The 17,805-nt window shown below is 35.8% G+C and overlaps 1 pseudogene; it reads left to right on the plus strand.

Moving 5' to 3' along the window:
- Positions 1-363: 363 nt before the first annotated feature.
- On the plus strand, positions 364-17,100 carry LOC149534781 (dolichyl-diphosphooligosaccharide--protein glycosyltransferase subunit 1A pseudogene; annotated as a pseudogene).
- Positions 17,101-17,805: the final 705 nt, after the last annotated feature.

Here is a 17,805-nt window from a genome sequence, read left to right on the forward strand (position 1 = left end):
CTCCTTATTGTGCAAAACCAAAGATTGCTAGGATTCTTTTAGCATTGTCATACTTAAATCCCTAGACAGAGCTAGCTATTACCATGATTTTTGTGTCTAGGATTAGGGTTAATCAATGTGGTGTCATGTCTAAGTCTATATTTACTTTAAGGAACTTCTCTTCTGATCTATTCCTTTGTGTACACCTGGGTGAGTATTTAAAGCAATCTAATGCATTCGTTCATATTAGGTGATTAGGAAAGGGAGGGTAAGTTTATACATTTACCAAATTAGAAGAAAGTTTTTTAGGAAAACCTAATTCTATGATCAAGTAGTTCAAGCATGATTCATCTAAAAGAAGAGATCACATTGCATTTAGAAAAGATGGCAATTGAAAACATTTGGATCGAAGCGCAGGACCAAGGTGTAGATCACAGGAACATCATGGAAACCAAAGAAGTCAAATCAAATGCAAGAGAAGTAGATATATCTTTAGAAATGGTGAAAGAACCTGGTCAAAGGTGGTCTAACTCTCTTTGAAATTTAATTAATAAATCTTTGCATGTCCACATTGCAAAGTTGATAAGTCAAATGGTTTAGAGGTTAAGTTTAGATTGTTAGATGAATATTAGATCAATGGATGGTGTTTTAAGAAGGAATTGAGAGAGCTTAAGGATGGCATCTCTCTAGCCATTAGATCTTAGATGATCAACATTTGGTATTTTCTCACTTTTCAAAGATGCATGAAGTTTAGCTAATACAGGAAAGAGAACATATGACAGGTGGAATGGTGAACTCACATTGCGAAAGACTCAAGATCACAAGGTCGCCTGGAGTTAAGTCTCACCTCTGGTTAGAGCTACAAAGAAGCAGAAAGCTATAGATCACATGTTTGTAGGATGTTCAAATTAACTCAAGGTCAAGGTCACAATGATGCAAAATCATGCTATCACATTGTCATAGAGTTAAAGATGAGTTAGGATTTCTATGGTTGTAAAACTATGAAAGGTAACTTGAAATAGTTAATTTAAATATTGTCGCAACATCATAGGCTAGAAGACAATCAATACATTCCAGGTTGTGAAGAGGCAAAAAATATTCGATAGTTAAGGAAATAATTTTTCACACTGTCGCATGGTTAAGTCATAAGCAAAGATTATGAGTTGCAAAACTATGAAAGAAACCCAAAGATTAGTTCTAAACAATCATCACATGATCCTAAGATTAAGTGCTAGATCAATATGGACAACTATGAAAGTAAAAAAAAAGTAATTTCTTGATTGCAAGCTTAACCAACAGATTAAGGATAACAATTACAAAGCTATGAGATGCCAAAGATGACTACTAGGCACATGATCACAGGTCAGCACTAACCATTAAAATTTTAAGTTGCAATGATACATAGAAGAAGCAATATGACACATGGATCATTTGGACCCATAGAGGAAAACAAAGAGTTAAACATCTTCTTTTCCTAGCCATCAGATCTTAGAGATCAATGATCATTGCAAAATCACACACGGTCAAAGCCTATTTGGAGATAACATTGAGAAGATGTGAGAAGCATCAACTATTAATTGGAGTAGTCATTGTGTTGTCATGTCATTAAGTGACAAGTTAATGTGAGAGGTGGTGAAGGAGTGGCAAAGTATAAAAGAAGTGATCGCATTGATGCATGTAAATAGATAGTTAAAGATTTTTGAGTTAAGAAGCTGCAAAAACTAGTCATCGCATCATCACGTCAAATGAAGATATTAGAAGAATGATAGTCATGAAGTAGTGAAAGGTCAATCACCACATGATCGCGAGATAGAATATATTTAAAATATTTTAAGTTGTGACTTGGAAAATGCAGGAACAGTTAACCCTAAATAGTCATTGCACCATCACATCGAGTAAAGACAACATACAAATGATAGTTGTGAAGATGTGACATGAAGAGAAGAAACACATTCAGTCATCAGATTTTGAAATATTGATGATGCTCACTTACCCACTTTTCAAAGATGCATGAAAGATAATTGATGTAGGAATTTAAGAATCTAACATGTATATAGAAAGGGATCCACATTCCAGAGCGAAAGAAAGAGTTAAGATCTTCAACTCTTAGCTGCCAAATCTTAAGATATCAACACTTATCACAAGTTCACAAGTGATTAAAGAGAACCTAGAGTTAAGTCAATGAAGCTATGAAAGCCTTTTTTTGCAAGGTTGTAGGTGGTTAGAGGTAATATTGAGTTAACATGGCCAAGCTATGAAAATCTTTGATCACATCATTGCATTGGGGTGGAGCTATCTCAAGGTCAATGTTATGATAATGAAATTGATGATTGAATGAATAAAGATATTGAAGTGACATTTTTCTCTTTTTTTGATGAATAGTCCTTTTCAATTAATAAAATTTACTAAGATTACTCTTTTGACAAGATGATAAAGAGTTAACATGACAGTTAAGGATTTGATTTTTTGCATCATGGCAAAGGATTAAGTGTAATCTTGAGTCAACACAGTGGAACAGTGAGTATCGATCCTTGCATCATCACATCAAATAAAGAGATAGGAGTAACAAGATAAAGATGAGATGGTTTATTATTTTTTAATCATGATCATTGAATACCAAATCGATAATGAGAATTCAAAATTGTAGTAATTTTTGGAATATGAATTATATGGACTTGGCACCAAACAATAGAATATGAAGAAAATGAAGATTTCTACAAGATTCCTGAGGTTACTTGAAGATGAAGAGTCATCTTATATTTTTAAAAGTGTTGTGGAGTCATAATCATCGATGGAGAAGATGCTTCCTATTCCTGCCATGCTACAAATTAGATATTTTCATGTTTTATTCTTACTTTCTTTCTAATGAATGACTATTGCTTTGCTAGGACTAAGAAATGACAGAAAACTATAAATGTATTGTCTTTTGATAATTCAATGGTCAAAAAACTTGATGGTGAATTGGCTCTGTGATTCCATTTACCCTATTTTCTTGTCATGTTTTGTTGTCCATTCATAGATTAGTTTTGAATTAAGAGTTGAAGGATAATTATATGTGATCATGTGATAACTATGTGGATTCCATTTCACTATGGTATTTATAGTAAAAGTAATTCCATTTGTTTTTTCATATGTAATTTTGCTTCTCCTCTTGCTAGTTTCATGGCAGATTAGATAGTTACATTGTGACTTGAAGGATAAGTGTGAATGAATCTATTAGTAACTTGTTGAATTCCATTTCATTCAGGACTGATAGTTAAAGAAATTCCATTTTCCCTCATCTTCATTTCTTCTTCTTTTCCTCTTTTGCATTTAGACAATTAATCTACATTTAGAATAGGAGTTAAAGTCAAAAAATGTCATGCTCAAAAATACAAGGGCAAAACACACATAATTTTTTTTTAAAGCAATAGTAATTAAATTCACAAAGTTTGATATGTTCATTTTCACAAGTTAAATTATAGGTACACTATAAGGCGGATACAAGATCTCCTATCAATACTTTAAGACTGCAACTCGGTTTAAAAAATATCATGTAGGAATAGATTGTTAAGCTTAAGTGTTCATTGTTAAATCAATTAATTAAATTTAAAAAAACTAATTTCAATTAATTAAAAGACCTAACACTTGATTATTTTTAATTACCCTTAAAATATTACATCCTTAGAACAATAGTAAAACATAATTTACAATAAATTTAAATCCTATTAACTTTAATCAATAACAAATTTATTAGGCAAAATATCAATTAACAATATAACTAATTGATTCGAATGTCCATCTATATAATATAAATCAAATTATTCGAGACTTTAAATAAAAGCACCCACTAACTAAAATAACGTCTCACATACCATTAAATAAACTTTATTCTAATAACAATTTATTTCAATCTATAATCTATTTAAAATAAAACATTTTTAATAAAATAATAATACAATTAAAATTAGGCAAAAGCCTACAACACAATGGTAAATTGTGAGCCTCTTATCGAAGAGGTATTGGGTTCGAATCTACTCATGATCATGCTTAATAAATAATAATAATTAATTACAACACATAATAATTGATCTTGGCTTCGACCTCTTACCGATCAAAATAAAAAAATAATAATAATACAACTAAAATAAAATAAAAACTAAATAAATAAATAAGATATTAACTCTCTTAACGTATATAAAAATTTACAAACCAATATGGTTACCAACATTAAAATATACCAAGATTTTTTAAATATGTATTAATTCCATAACTTAAAGTTAAAACTAATTAAAGCTCTATTAATACTAATTCTAACTTAACAAATATCTACAACTTTTATAAACTAAATCCTAAATTAAAAAAAAAAAACCAACTAAAAACTTTAACAACATATATTAATAACTATCTTAAACTAAAATTTAAATAAAACTAAACAATATTAAAAAGTTACTTTACATCTAACATAACTAACTAACTTAAACACTAACTACTAACACCAACCTAACTAACCTAACCACTCTACTAACTACCTACCCTCCCCCTAACATTCTACTCCCCACCCCTCACTCCACATGGCACTTACCCCAACTTGGGGCACATTCCCAAGCGCACACCCAAGTGGGGTGTGTTGTACATGGCCCCCCAAGGTTAGTGTTATGGTTGTTGACAAATTTGCATGGGGCAGGCTCATCCCCCCCACTTCCCATGCTAGCACTAAAATATGGCACTTTTAGAAAAATGCAGCCACCAACCACCCCTCCCTTGTAATGCGAGACAATGATGTGACCCCCCCCCCCCCCCCCCCCCCCCACCCCTAACAAGGTGATCGGTCCAAAGTTTTGGGAACATGCAGGGAAGTAAGTCAGCAAGGGGTCAGAGTTAAATGTGCTAGAGGTCAGACTGTGCTCAGGTAAATGTGTGACATGAGTGAGCGCACACACACACATGACCCCCCTGCTAACAAGGTGCTCAGTCCAAAGTTTTGGGAACACACAAGGAAGTAAGTCAGCAAGGGGTCAGAGTTAAATGCGGCAGAGGTCAGACTATGCTTAGGTAAATGTGTGATGTGAGTGGAGACACACACACACACACACACATATTTTTTTTCTTTTTCATTTATATATTTAATATTTAATAAGCTCAAAAGAAGGATATTTAGGGAATCTTGAGATTCTATGTTCCAACAAGGGAATGATTAATTTTTCTTCCTATACAAAATCCAGTGAGCATTTTTGCTCTTAGGATGCAATTTTTTTTTTCTAAGTGTTGGAATTTTAAGACAAGGAACTATAATTTTTTTTCCTTATTTTTTTCTTCGAAGTGTTAAATTTGAAAGCAAGATACATTATCATGGAAAGGGGACTATTATATACATATATTACATCCTTTATTTTTTCTAAGTATTGAATTTTCTAATTTACTCAATTAGCCAAGGGGGATATATTAATTTTCTTCCTAACGTTGATTGTAATCATCAACTTTAGATATTTGTTTAAAACATAATGTAAATTTATTTTATCTCCTAATAAATCCTGAAGTAAATCGAAGTCCCAACCATAACATTAAATTTTCTTAACCTATTTTGAAACTTAAATTGCATAATTGTAGTTCACCATTTTATCTATTTTTCAATACACATATGCATATAACTAAAAATACGAGAATCTCATAAGTAAGGATATTACTCAATCATCTTTTTTATTGACCACCTAATTCAAAGGCTTTTCAAAGAAAGAACCAGTAAGAAAACTTGACATCATTGTCATTTCCATAATAAGTTAACAATAACATTTTTACATAGGATTTCAATCCTGAGGGAAAAACTCCTAACATATTTGAAATCCAATACAATTCTGAATTTCCTTCTTTGCCCTTAACAAGGGATTCAATACAAATTCTACAATACATTATGGTGATCATGGAGAGAATGAAAACTGACCAGGTAACAACCAAACATAATATGAAGATAAAATAAAAAATTCAATCCCATCCCAGTTTGCACAATAGGTATGACATTGAACAAGACTAGGGAGAAGGTGGATTTTTCCAATAGGAGACGTTAGACACAACACCATAACTGATGCCCTTTCAGGGCTAAAAACTTAAGAACTTATGTTCTTCCATTCTTTCATTACAAAACTCAAAATGTGGTTTGTGCTGATGAGTAAGGGCCCATAACACCCTACCCTCTCTCCCTCTTCTCATCCTAAGAAGAGACTCTATGCTAACAGAGTCCAACTAAAGACCTCCTCCCGTACATGGCCACTTCTGCCCTATCCAAGGGTGAGTAATGCCAATACAATCTATACAATCCCTTCGAAAATTCAAAGCAAAATACAAGGGAAAAAAAATTAAGAAAACCTATTTCAAACCCTCCCAAACATACTCAACACACACACGAACATACATATGCACTAAAACTAAAATAAGAAACACAACATAAACAAAATGAGGTAAAGTATTCCTACCTTCCAAATAGGGTTATGGAAACTTAATAAATTTGAGAAGAGCTTGCTTTTTTCTCCTTCTCCTTCAATCCTAAATTTCACTCTAAATCTAGAGGTTGGGTGAACACTCAAAACCCTCTCAAAATTGCCTCTAAATAAGATCCTAAACTCAACCACCTTCAAAATAAAATAACTCCCCCACTTTCCTAAAATTTCTAGAGTCTTCTAACTCAACTAGACATAAGGCTGACCTCAGGGTGGAGTTAAAGTTATCCAACTCATAATTTTCGCAATAAAACAAAAATGGGGTTTTTGAGTGACCATTAAAGTCAACAAAAGCGGCTAGGGGGGTGGAAAATGCCCCCAACCCATACCCATACCCCTTGGGTACTTATATTTCATGATTTTAGGCCTTTAGGATTAATTAACGACCTATCAAAAGTTAGAAAAATTTAAGGAGACAACCTTCAAAAATGCAGATTACTCTTTAATCTTGACTAGGGTAATTAATCTCGATTACTAACTAATTAGCAAAAAGGTAACTAACCTAATTCAACTTAGATCTTTAGATTTCTTGATTAACCCTAACTATCATGCTAGAATGCATATGCAATTCATGAGTGTCAAGTGACACTATAAAAACATTGTTACGAAACATTAACATTTAAAGATTACAAAATGACACATTCATCCAATCCATGATACAAATAAAATATGAACAATAGGGTTTGCACCTTTTTTTAGACTCAACCCTAGTTTTCACAATTGGTACATAGGGTTTAGTTTTGTTTCTCTATTAGATTTCTTCATTAAAATATCTTGCACACTCATTGCACACATCAGTAGCTCAAGAAAATCACATGCATATATGTATATAATGTATCAAGGAAATCACATAAATTAAAACATCCATCTTTCAAATAACCAGTTGTTTATCTCGTTCTACCCATATTCTTAATCATTAAAATTACATAATCAAAGTGTTAATTCTGCATTCACTTTCTACACTACTTCATCAGTATACATGTTTATAAAACATTAAATAATGAAATCAAATATCTAAAATTAAAACATCACACAACATGAAATAACATAATATTTTTAGTGTATCCGATAGTGTCTCAACATATCAAGTCATGAGTATCAAAATAATAATGTATCAACTATGCTAAGATGGGTCGGGGCAAGGCCTCACATCCTCCCCCACTAGGCATGAACTTCCTCCTGGAGTTCATAAAAAAGATATGGGTATTGAGATTTCATCTATGATGCATCCTCCCATGAAGTCATGACCTTATCATAACAATCCCACTGGACCCTAACCTAGTCTAGCTCTCAGCCTTGAAGAGCTATGGTATGTTGGGAAATAATATGGGTAGTCTCCAATGCTAGCTGCTTGTCTGACTCCACCTAAAAAGCATCCCAATCTATAATATGAGACTCATCATAAATGTATCCTCTAAGTACTAAAATGTGTAACACATCATGGATGTGTGACAAGCTAGGTGGAAAAGATAAATGGTAAGAAACTGGTCCTATTCTCTCTAGGATCTTGAATAGTTCAACGAGTTGGAGTGCCAACTTAGAGCCCTTTCTAAATCAAATTAGACTCTTGTGCAGTCGCACCCTCAAGAAGGCTCTATCTCCAACCTAATACTCTTGATCTATCCTCTTCACATTAGCATACTTCTTTTTCCTATCCTGTGCCTCTCTCAAGCGTTGTCTAATTCGGGTCACCTGCTGCTCCATCTCCTTTACTAATTGAGGACCAATAGATACTCGATCCTTGATCCTATCCCAACTCAAGGGCATTCTACAAGGTCTTCCATAAAAGGCTTCATAAGGTGGCATACCTATGGAGGAATGGTGCCCATTGTTATAGGAAAACTCATAAAGATGTAGGTATTCCTCCCATTTGACCTGATGGTCCATCACGTACATGCGTAACATGTCCTCCAAAACTTGATTCACTCACTTAGTCTGATTGTTGGTTTGAGGATGGTATGTTGTACTGAAATTGAGCCTAGTGCCCAATGTTTCCTTCAACTCTCTCCAAAAGGATGAAGTGAATAGTGAGTCTCTATTAGAGATGATCTTGTGGAGAATGCCATGAATTCTGACAATATCCTCCAAAAACACTTGAGCTATGTCTCATGTTGTGTATGTAGTATGCATGGGTCAGAAATGGGAAACTTTGGTTAACATGTCAATTGTCACCAAAATGGCATCATGGCGATGAGATGACATGGGGAGACCAATAATAAAATCTATAGATATAGCATCCCACTTCCGCTCTACAATCTCATGAGGTTGAAGAATCCCATCAAGATGATGGTGCTCTACCTTCACCCTGTAACACTCAAGACATCTCACAACTATGTTAGCAATTTGCACTCTCATGCCTAGCTAGTGATACAATTGTCTCAGATATGCATGTAACTTCTTAACACTAGGGTGTGCTACATAAGGTGCTTTGCGAGCTTCAAGTACAATGAGCTTGCACAAACCCCAATGGAAGGTACATACATATGTCCTCTATGATGAAAAATTCCATCAAACTCCAAATAATACTCTAAAAACTTCCCTTCTAAGGGTCTCTGAAAATGCACCATCTGACTAACTTTTGCATAAAGCTCATCCGCTGGTAGATGCTATAGGATCCACTCTCTCAAATTGGTGCAAGTAGTCACAGATGAAAGCTCACGGAACCTTCTACTTAAGGCATCTACAACCACATTTCCCTTTCCCTTGATGTAATGAACATCAAAATCATACTCACAATGGAACTCCATCCACCTTCTTTGCCTAGCATTAAGGTTCAGCTGAGTAAATATGTACTGCAAGCTTTGGTGGTTGGAATGAAGTGTCACCACCTCACTAAAGCATGAACCACTGCTACAAGCTCTAGGTCATGAGTAGGGTAATTGAGTTCATGATTCTTCAACTTCCTAGACTCAAAGGAAATAGGTTGTCCATCTTGCATAAGGACTACCCCTATACCATCTAAAGATGTATGCGTGTACACTACCAAATCTGTAGAAGGATCTAGCATAGCCAGGATCAGTGCACTCGTGAGGGCTCTCTTGAGCTCTTGAAAAGTTCTATCACACTTCTATGTCCACTCATACTTCTTCCCCTTTTTCTAAAGAGATGTGATTGGGTCTGCCAATCTAGAGAATCTCGCAATGAAGCATGGATAATATCCTACTAGTCCCATAAAACTTCGCACTTCAGTGACATTGGTGGGTGTTGGCCAATCCATGATGGCCATAATCTTTGATGGGTCTACCGAGACACCATTACCTAATATGACATGACCCTAATAATGTATCTCAGGTTTATAGAATGCACACTTCAAAAAGCTACCATACAACTGATTCTCTCTCAACTTCTGCAATACTTGTCTCAGGTGCTCTTCACGCTCCTTCTCATTTCAATAATAAATTAGAATTTCATCAAGGAAAACAACCACAAACTTATCCAAAAAGGTATGGAATACTCCATTCATGAGGCTCATGAATATAGCTGGAGGATTCGTGAGGCCAAATGGTACCATAATGAACTTGTAGTGACCATACCTTGTATAGAATGTAGTCTTGGGGATATCAATATCTGCAATCCTCAACTAATGATAACTCAACTTCAAATCAATCTTTGAAAATACTCAAGCACCTTGTAACTGATTGAAGAGATCATCAATCTTGGGAAGCGGGTATTGGTTCTTGATGGTTACTTTGTTCAACTGCCGATAATCAATACACAACCTAAGTGATTCGTCCTTCTTTAAAAAAATCACAAGTGCAACCCAAGGTGACACACTAGGTCAAATATTCCCTTTCTCTAAGAGTTCCTCCAATTGAGTATTTAGCTCACCAAGCTCATGAGTAGTCATCTTAAATGGTACTCTCAATACTGTCTCAGCTCCTAGCACAAGATCAATATGAAAATCTACTGCTCTAAGTGGAGACATACTAGGGAGCTCTGAAGGAAACACATCTGCAAACTCTTGCAGGATTGGAAAATCATTGAGGGATGGCTCTCCCTCTAAATCTTCCTCTAGATCACTAATGGTGATAGAAAACAACTGACATCCCTTTCACATACACCATCTAAGCTGCATAACAAAAATCATATGAAGGGATACTAGTCTCTTTACCTCAAAGATCACTCTAAAGATCCCATCTTCTTCCACACATTCCACCTTCTTCTGATGACAATCCATCTTGGCACTATTGGAATAAAGTCAATCCATGTCAAGAAAAACATCATAAGAACCTATAGGGGTAATGCATAGATCAGACATCATGAACATGTCTTCAATCTGAATCAGGCAATTATGCACCATGGAACTAACTGACACTTTGGCTCTTGAGGCGAACTCTACTTCCCAATTGACATCCTGTCTAACTACCACTAGCCCACAATGTTCCACTACATATGGAGATATAAGAGAGTTAGTGGCTCCAAAATCAAATCAAATAACAACCACATGACCCTATATTATACCTGTAGCCTCAATAACTATGGCCTAATGCTCAGCCTAGTAGCTGTCAACCACTGCAAAAACTCTATGGGATCTGCCCATATCATTTACTTTTGGCTCTAAAAAAGCCCCTCTCTGACCACTAGATGATTGTCTTTATGGACACTCTCTAGATATATGACCCATGCCACCACAAGTGTAGCATGGTCCTTGGGTATAAGCTCATACACCCTATGATCCAGAATATTGTGGGCCTCCTGACTTGCTAGATCCACTGTATCCACCTTGGAAGACTCTTGAGTCTTCACTAACTGTGACTATGGGGTCTGTACCTTCTAATCCTACTTGGGACCCTATGACTACCATTTTTTGGGCTTGAAGCCCTAATAACCCTATGAGGGCTTGTACTGATGCTACTATGGTTTCTGCTGCTAAGACTATTGGCCCTTAGAGGACCCTATTGTATAGTTTTGATTCCCTTTCCAAGGGGGTTTCTGCTGGGTAGAGTTTTAGTTTTGAGACTGATCTTGTGACTCCTATCTACCACAAGTATCCTCAGCAACTAATGCTATCTCAACTACATATCTAAAGGTGGTAAGGAAGGCCAAATAGACTGGACATTGGAGTGAAAAATTTAGGCCCATGATGAAGTGATGTACTCTCAATTTTTCATCCTTCATGTATTCAACATATGGAAGGAGCTCAAGAAACCTGCTCTCATTTTGAGCTACTATGAGACGCCTTTGATATAGAGAATTAAATTCCTCTATTTTCTCCTATCTAAAGTGCTCGAATAGGTACCTCTCTCGAAATCTCTCCAAGAATAACTCACATGTAAGGGTATCCATCCTCGCTCCTCCTATAGTCTCCTCTTGATGTCACCAATTGGAGGCATCTCCCCTTAGCTAATGGACTACTAGATGTGCCTTTAGATTACTCCCATAAGGATGTAATCTAAAACATTTTTATAGATTCTATAACCAGGCCTTTGCTACTGTTCCCTTAGTGGAACCAGTATAGAATGGTGGCTGGAGTCATATCAACTCTCTGATATCATCTCCTACATGTCTAGGAGGTCTATCAAGTGGTGGTCCTCTCTGATGTATCAACTCACCCTCATGCTTGCCCTATCCCTCTACTTGCCTTGTTGGGGGACTCCTCCTCTCTATTCCACTAGGCCTGCCTCCTTTGGGTCCCTGTGCTTCCTCTTCGAGAATTTGCTACCTTGGCTATACTACAAGTGGTAGCCTCTACTGAACTACCCCAATTAGTTTTTGAAGGGCATCCAAGATGTCATGGTTCAGGTTCGGTGGTGGTGGTAGAGTTGGTGGTCCATCCTCTTGATCTGCTCTACCACCTCTTGCCCTATGACCTCTACCTCATCGTTTGCTTCATGTAACAGGAGGCATCCTACACAATTTAAAGTTTAGATTAAGTTTCAAAAGCATAATGGTTTTAGGTTCCTAGTGTTGAAACACGGGCTATGATAAAAAATCTCAAGATAATCTATCGTAGTTATTCCATTGGGTGTGATAGGTTGTCCAAATCCATTTTCCCTAAATTGTTTATGTCTACAAACAATTTGGTTATCCTTTACTACTCTTAGGTTAAGATATTATTCTATCAAAACTTCTAATCTAAGAAAGATATATTCATTGCACATCATTGCAAGTCTTAAGGGAGTTTTACCTTGTAATTCAAAGGGTAGTGGTAGAATATATACATTGACCCATTTTTTAGTAACATCCTTTTGTATCTCCAAAATATTGGGTACTAAAGAGTCAAGATTATAAAATCTAATGGAGAACAAATTGTTAACCAACACCACCATATCATTAAGCTTCATGCTTTATAGCTTAAGGGAATTTATAAGAATTATTTTGGATTTGATGCTTTTCATCCTATTGATTACACTCAGGAAGAGGCACATGATTAAGAGTGTTATTTTGGCAAAGTTTTTTTACTTTCCTTCACCATTTTCTTTGTAAATTCTAGGTTTAGTAGTTGCTTGTTTATCTATGAGTGGGTTTCCACCATTATAGTATGTGTTGCAACTAGGTTTTCTAACATGGGCATAAATAGGCATTGTATTGAACCTAATAAGATTGAAGAAGAGTTTTAAATTGGTGATATATTTCTGTAGAGATGGCAACATCATGCCTTACATGGAAAGTATGATAGCTTATGAGGACTTCATTTCTCATCAATTTGTGAACTCTTGGAATGAAAGAAGAGTCACAAGTAGAGGTTTAATATTTTAAGTTAATGGGGAAGTGATTTTCCTATCCATTGGGATAGATATCTAGGGTCATAAGTGGAAATAAAACTCTAGATATGATTGGTCTAGACCAATTCTTCAAGAACTTCAAAGAGAAGTTGATCAAAAAACATGGTGGGTATAGTGCAAAGCATCTCCCCAACTTCTTGCCCAAAATGTGCAAAACCACCAAGTATTTTACTTTGGAGGGTAGGTATGGTGTGTATTACTACTATCATCTCTCATTATTCAATCACATTCAGAATAAAGACTTTATCTCCATTCATTTCTTCTGTTGCATTCTCCAAAAAATATTGTCACTGTTTACACTTAAGCCATCAATCTGGACAAGAAGTTGACAATTCTTCACCAAGGGAAAATTTACCACCTCCATGAGCCTCACCATGAATTCTACTCTCTCCCTACTCCTCATGTTCTTCTCATTTCCAATCAACCAAATGCTAATACCTCTTCAACCTTTGGTCATGTTGTCCAAACTAGCCATATTTCCTCAACTAATTGTTTAGAAACCTTTGGTGTCAAAAGAAGGAAAGAGGAGTTGGAAGCCCTCACTATGGGTTTAGGGAAAAGACTAAGAAACAACCCCTTCATTTAGTGGTTAGTGATGAAGAGATGGTGCAGTGTCATATCCACTATTCTAGAAGAATTTCCAAGGAAAAATGAAAGTAGGCAATTCGCAACCTTGCCATTCACGATGACTCCTTTGGTGACACTATTGTCAAGAAGACCCCTAAATGTGATTCTAAAGGCTCCTTTGCTAAGGAAAATTTGAGCCTGATGAAAGCCCCTTACCTTGTGACTAACCCCCCTCCCTTATCCACCCCTAATAAAATCCCCCTTCCTCACCAATTTTTTTGTTCTACGTGATATAGGCAATGTGGGCATTGCCAGTGGTGGCGTCCTTATCTCTCTAAGGATCTAGGTGGATAGCCTTGAAAAGGAAGTTAATTAACTCAAAGATGAGATGGGTAGTCTAAGAAACTATCTCTGGACATGATCAAGTTCACTCTAAAGATTATGAATGCATGTGCCACTACTCTATGTGTTATGCATGAGAAGGTCCCTGGTGTGGATATCACCTAGAAGAATGATACTAGAGAGCTGTTTTAGTCCCTTGATGAAGAATGGTTTGCTATTTTCTTGTCCAAGAGGTTGTGTGGTAATTAGTTTGGTTTATTGTGTGGTATTCTTTTTGTTGGTAGAATAGCCCTAGGGGTTCTATTAATTTTGTTTAAATTGAAATATTTTAAGTTACTCCATGAACTTTGGCCATGTGTGGTATTTTAGTTTAGTTAATTACTATGCTGTTATGAACTCTTGAAGTACTATGCTTAGTTTCTTGATGGATGCTGTTGGCGGTCAAAATTGAAGGCCTGATTTTGAGCACTATTGAGAAATCAAGCCCCTTAAATGCTTTTTCATGAGTTTGTACTCGGCTGTCAGTCTCAGGCCTAAGAGGTGTTTAATGCTTCTAGCACCTTTCACTCAGTGTATTTTCATGTTCCATGAAGTTAATTTATCATTCAGAGCCCTCCCGTGAAGTCTTGTTTTAAGCAATTGTCAAATCTATAATTTTACCCAAAGTGTCAAACAACGACAGGAGGTTGTGTTTGTCATTGAATATCTCACACCTACAAATGTTTTGTGATTCACCACTTTGGGAGTGTCTAGTGTCCATACCAAAGAACCTATATTTTAGATTTTGGGTCGTTTCAAGTCTGTTTGACTAGGTTTTGAATCCCTCAAAGTTGGTCAGTTACTATTTCATGCTTTTGTGTAATTGTGCAAATTTTTGGGAAGCCCTGTTTGACGTGTTATAACTTTTGACCAATTCACCCAAATGATAAAATTCCTTTTGCGTTGCATTGTAGATGTCAAAGACTTGTTATGTTTCAAGTTTTAGATTATGACAAATTTGTTTGATCAGTTTTCAAACATGATTCCAAACACAATTTCTATCTTTTTATTGGTGTCAGCATTTGTAGATTGATTGGAACCCCCGTTCGTGATGTTATATCTTGAAATTCATGATTTCTTAGATCAAATGGATTGTACCACTGTGTTGTCCTCTGAAAATACTTTAAGTATTCTAATTTTCACATCTTGATGAAGCCATTTGCACACTTTTCCAGGTCAATTCCATTTTTAAAAAAGAAATACTTTTCTGTCATTGTTACAATCTGCAAAATTCAAGTAGCCTACTTTCAATGCTTTCCATTTGTGCCTAGTTATTTTTCATGAGCCCAAATCACAGATCCATACTCTCCTCATGACAGAGAATAAATGCCCCTATTTTTGTTTCCCCAAGTGTCAATTTACCCAGTTTTTGAAGCTGATTCCAAACACAGTTTATTGTTTTTTGACATGTTTTCATGTAGGTAGTTCTAAAGGGTCAACTTTGACAGCGAATATCTTTTGACCCAAAATTCATAATGAGACGAGATTTGATGGGGTGCAAGTATGCAGAACGAAGAGTCAGCGTGCCAGTTTTCAAAGCTTGATTAGGTGTTTTGGTCAGTTTTTAAGGCCAGTCAAAGGACCTCCTAGCGCAAAAATTGGTAGTTTGCAAATAAGTGATAAAATGAGTTTTAATTGATGGTTCAATGATTGAACTTGATTCTAATTAGTTCGAGATGTTCAGTAGATTGCTTTGACACTTCAGGTGTTTGGAAACAAAAAAAATTTTAGTCGAACCCACTTGGGGCCGGACTAATTCCACCAGGATTGATTATGCTCTGGTCTTGAAAGCAATAGTGAAATGACTTTAACTCATTATGATTCCTTTATGTGTACACTTTTGTTTAAAGATCGAATGGAAGAATAAAAGGAACCAATATTGCATGATAGATGTTCCTACAAAGTCCATGACATGTGCTCGTGATGGGTGATTCTGTTTTATGTTGAAGATGGCAAACTCTCCTTGCATGCCTAGTAGTCTTCTACAATTCTACGTAAGACTATCTCATAAAAAGGACATATGTAGAATATGAATTGAAATGACTATCCAGATTGGTCAATGACTGAAGGTTGTACAAATTCTTATAACAAGACATTAAAGAAGTGGTATGGATGGGTAGTAAGTACTAGTTTCATTGTGGCCATAAACCTTGCTCCAAAAAAAATTATGAAGTGTTGTTCATCTTCAAGATAATTAGCCATTTCCAGTAGTGAAGGAGCTTCTGTGAGAAATTGAAATTTCACATTGGGGAAATGTTTGGATAACAGAACATTGTCATCTTGTTCAGAACATTGTTATCTTGTTCATGGTGGTGCTCATTTGAAAGGTGGATTTTCAAGGATTGAATACCAAGCAAGACCTAGTATCAGAGGTGCATCATCTTTAGGGACTCTATTGGTTAAACTAACACCTAGGGCACATTCTTTTTATTTACCAAGATGAGATTGGGAACATCTCTACATCACATTTGAGAAGTGATGCTAGAAAGACATAGTTGGAAATTGAATTGATATCCTAGGTTTGGAGGCTGGCAAGCCACGTTTACCATAGGTTATGGATTGCCCCTAAAGGATTTTCTTTTCCATGCATTTGATGGCAAGCACTATCTTAATCTTACTTTTGCATCTCCATTCAATGATATAATCATTGATAAGTTACTATGAAGATTGTACTATGAGAAGGATATAAAAATCCTTATGTTCCCATTCTTTTCTCTATAGACCAGCATTAGGAGATTAAATATTTCTATCTTGATACTATTGGGAGGATGGTTGTGGTTTTATCCAAGACAAATGTTGTACCTAAGCACAACATGTTCTTTCAGGTTTATTATAATTTTAGTACTTTCTCAATGTTGATGGAGCCGTTGAGGCTGGTCATTGGTTTTTTCTTCTTCTTTCTAGCCTATATTGCTTACTCGCATTTTGATTTTTCAATTTCCAATTTATCTGCTTCATACCTTGCCAAGCTGTAGAGAGAAGAGGTGCAAGATGTGATTCAGCATTTGCAAAAATATCATGAATTAGCGCTTAGAAATTGTCAAGGAGATTGCGCAAGAAACGATGAGGTAGCAAATTAAAACAAAGAACCTGCTTGCAGAGAAAAGCCCGCAGTCAAATGTAGGGGAGCTCAGCCATCCTCCATGCCTACTCAAAGTAGAACGCATGATCAATGATCTTCTACAAAGAGGGCATCCATCAAACAAGGAAGTTGTCGATTGTTAGAGCAGATAAAAGCAGGATGAAAACAAAGAGTAGCAAACACCAAACAAAGCTTACGCCAATTCAAAGACAAAAGAACCAAGAGAAAACATAGAAGACTAGGCAGTGGTAGAAATAAAAAGGGTGCCACATTCTAGCAATCACAGTGAAAAGCGAAACTTGTGTAGAGTTGATGCCATAAGAGGCCTAAGCCACCAGTTGAAGATGCTTGGTTAAGCAAAGAAGCTCATGGTATAAAGAAGAAAACCCCACACAAAAGAAGAGCAAGCACCAGTTGAAAAAGATGAACAAAGCAACTCTGCCCATGCCATAGCAAATAAAAGAAACTGCTAATTAAAATGGGAAACTACCATGTGATTGTTAGCTGCTATAACTATATGAAAGAAGCCCATGCAGGGAACAACAACAGCAAATAAAATAATCAATACCATGCAAAGATATTAAAAGGAACAAATATA

This window comes from Cupressus sempervirens, chromosome 10 (assembly GCF_028749045.1).
Source record: "Cupressus sempervirens isolate cs-2001-9-10 chromosome 10, ASM2874904v1, whole genome shotgun sequence".
Lineage (NCBI taxonomy): Eukaryota > Viridiplantae > Streptophyta > Pinopsida > Cupressales > Cupressaceae > Cupressus > Cupressus sempervirens.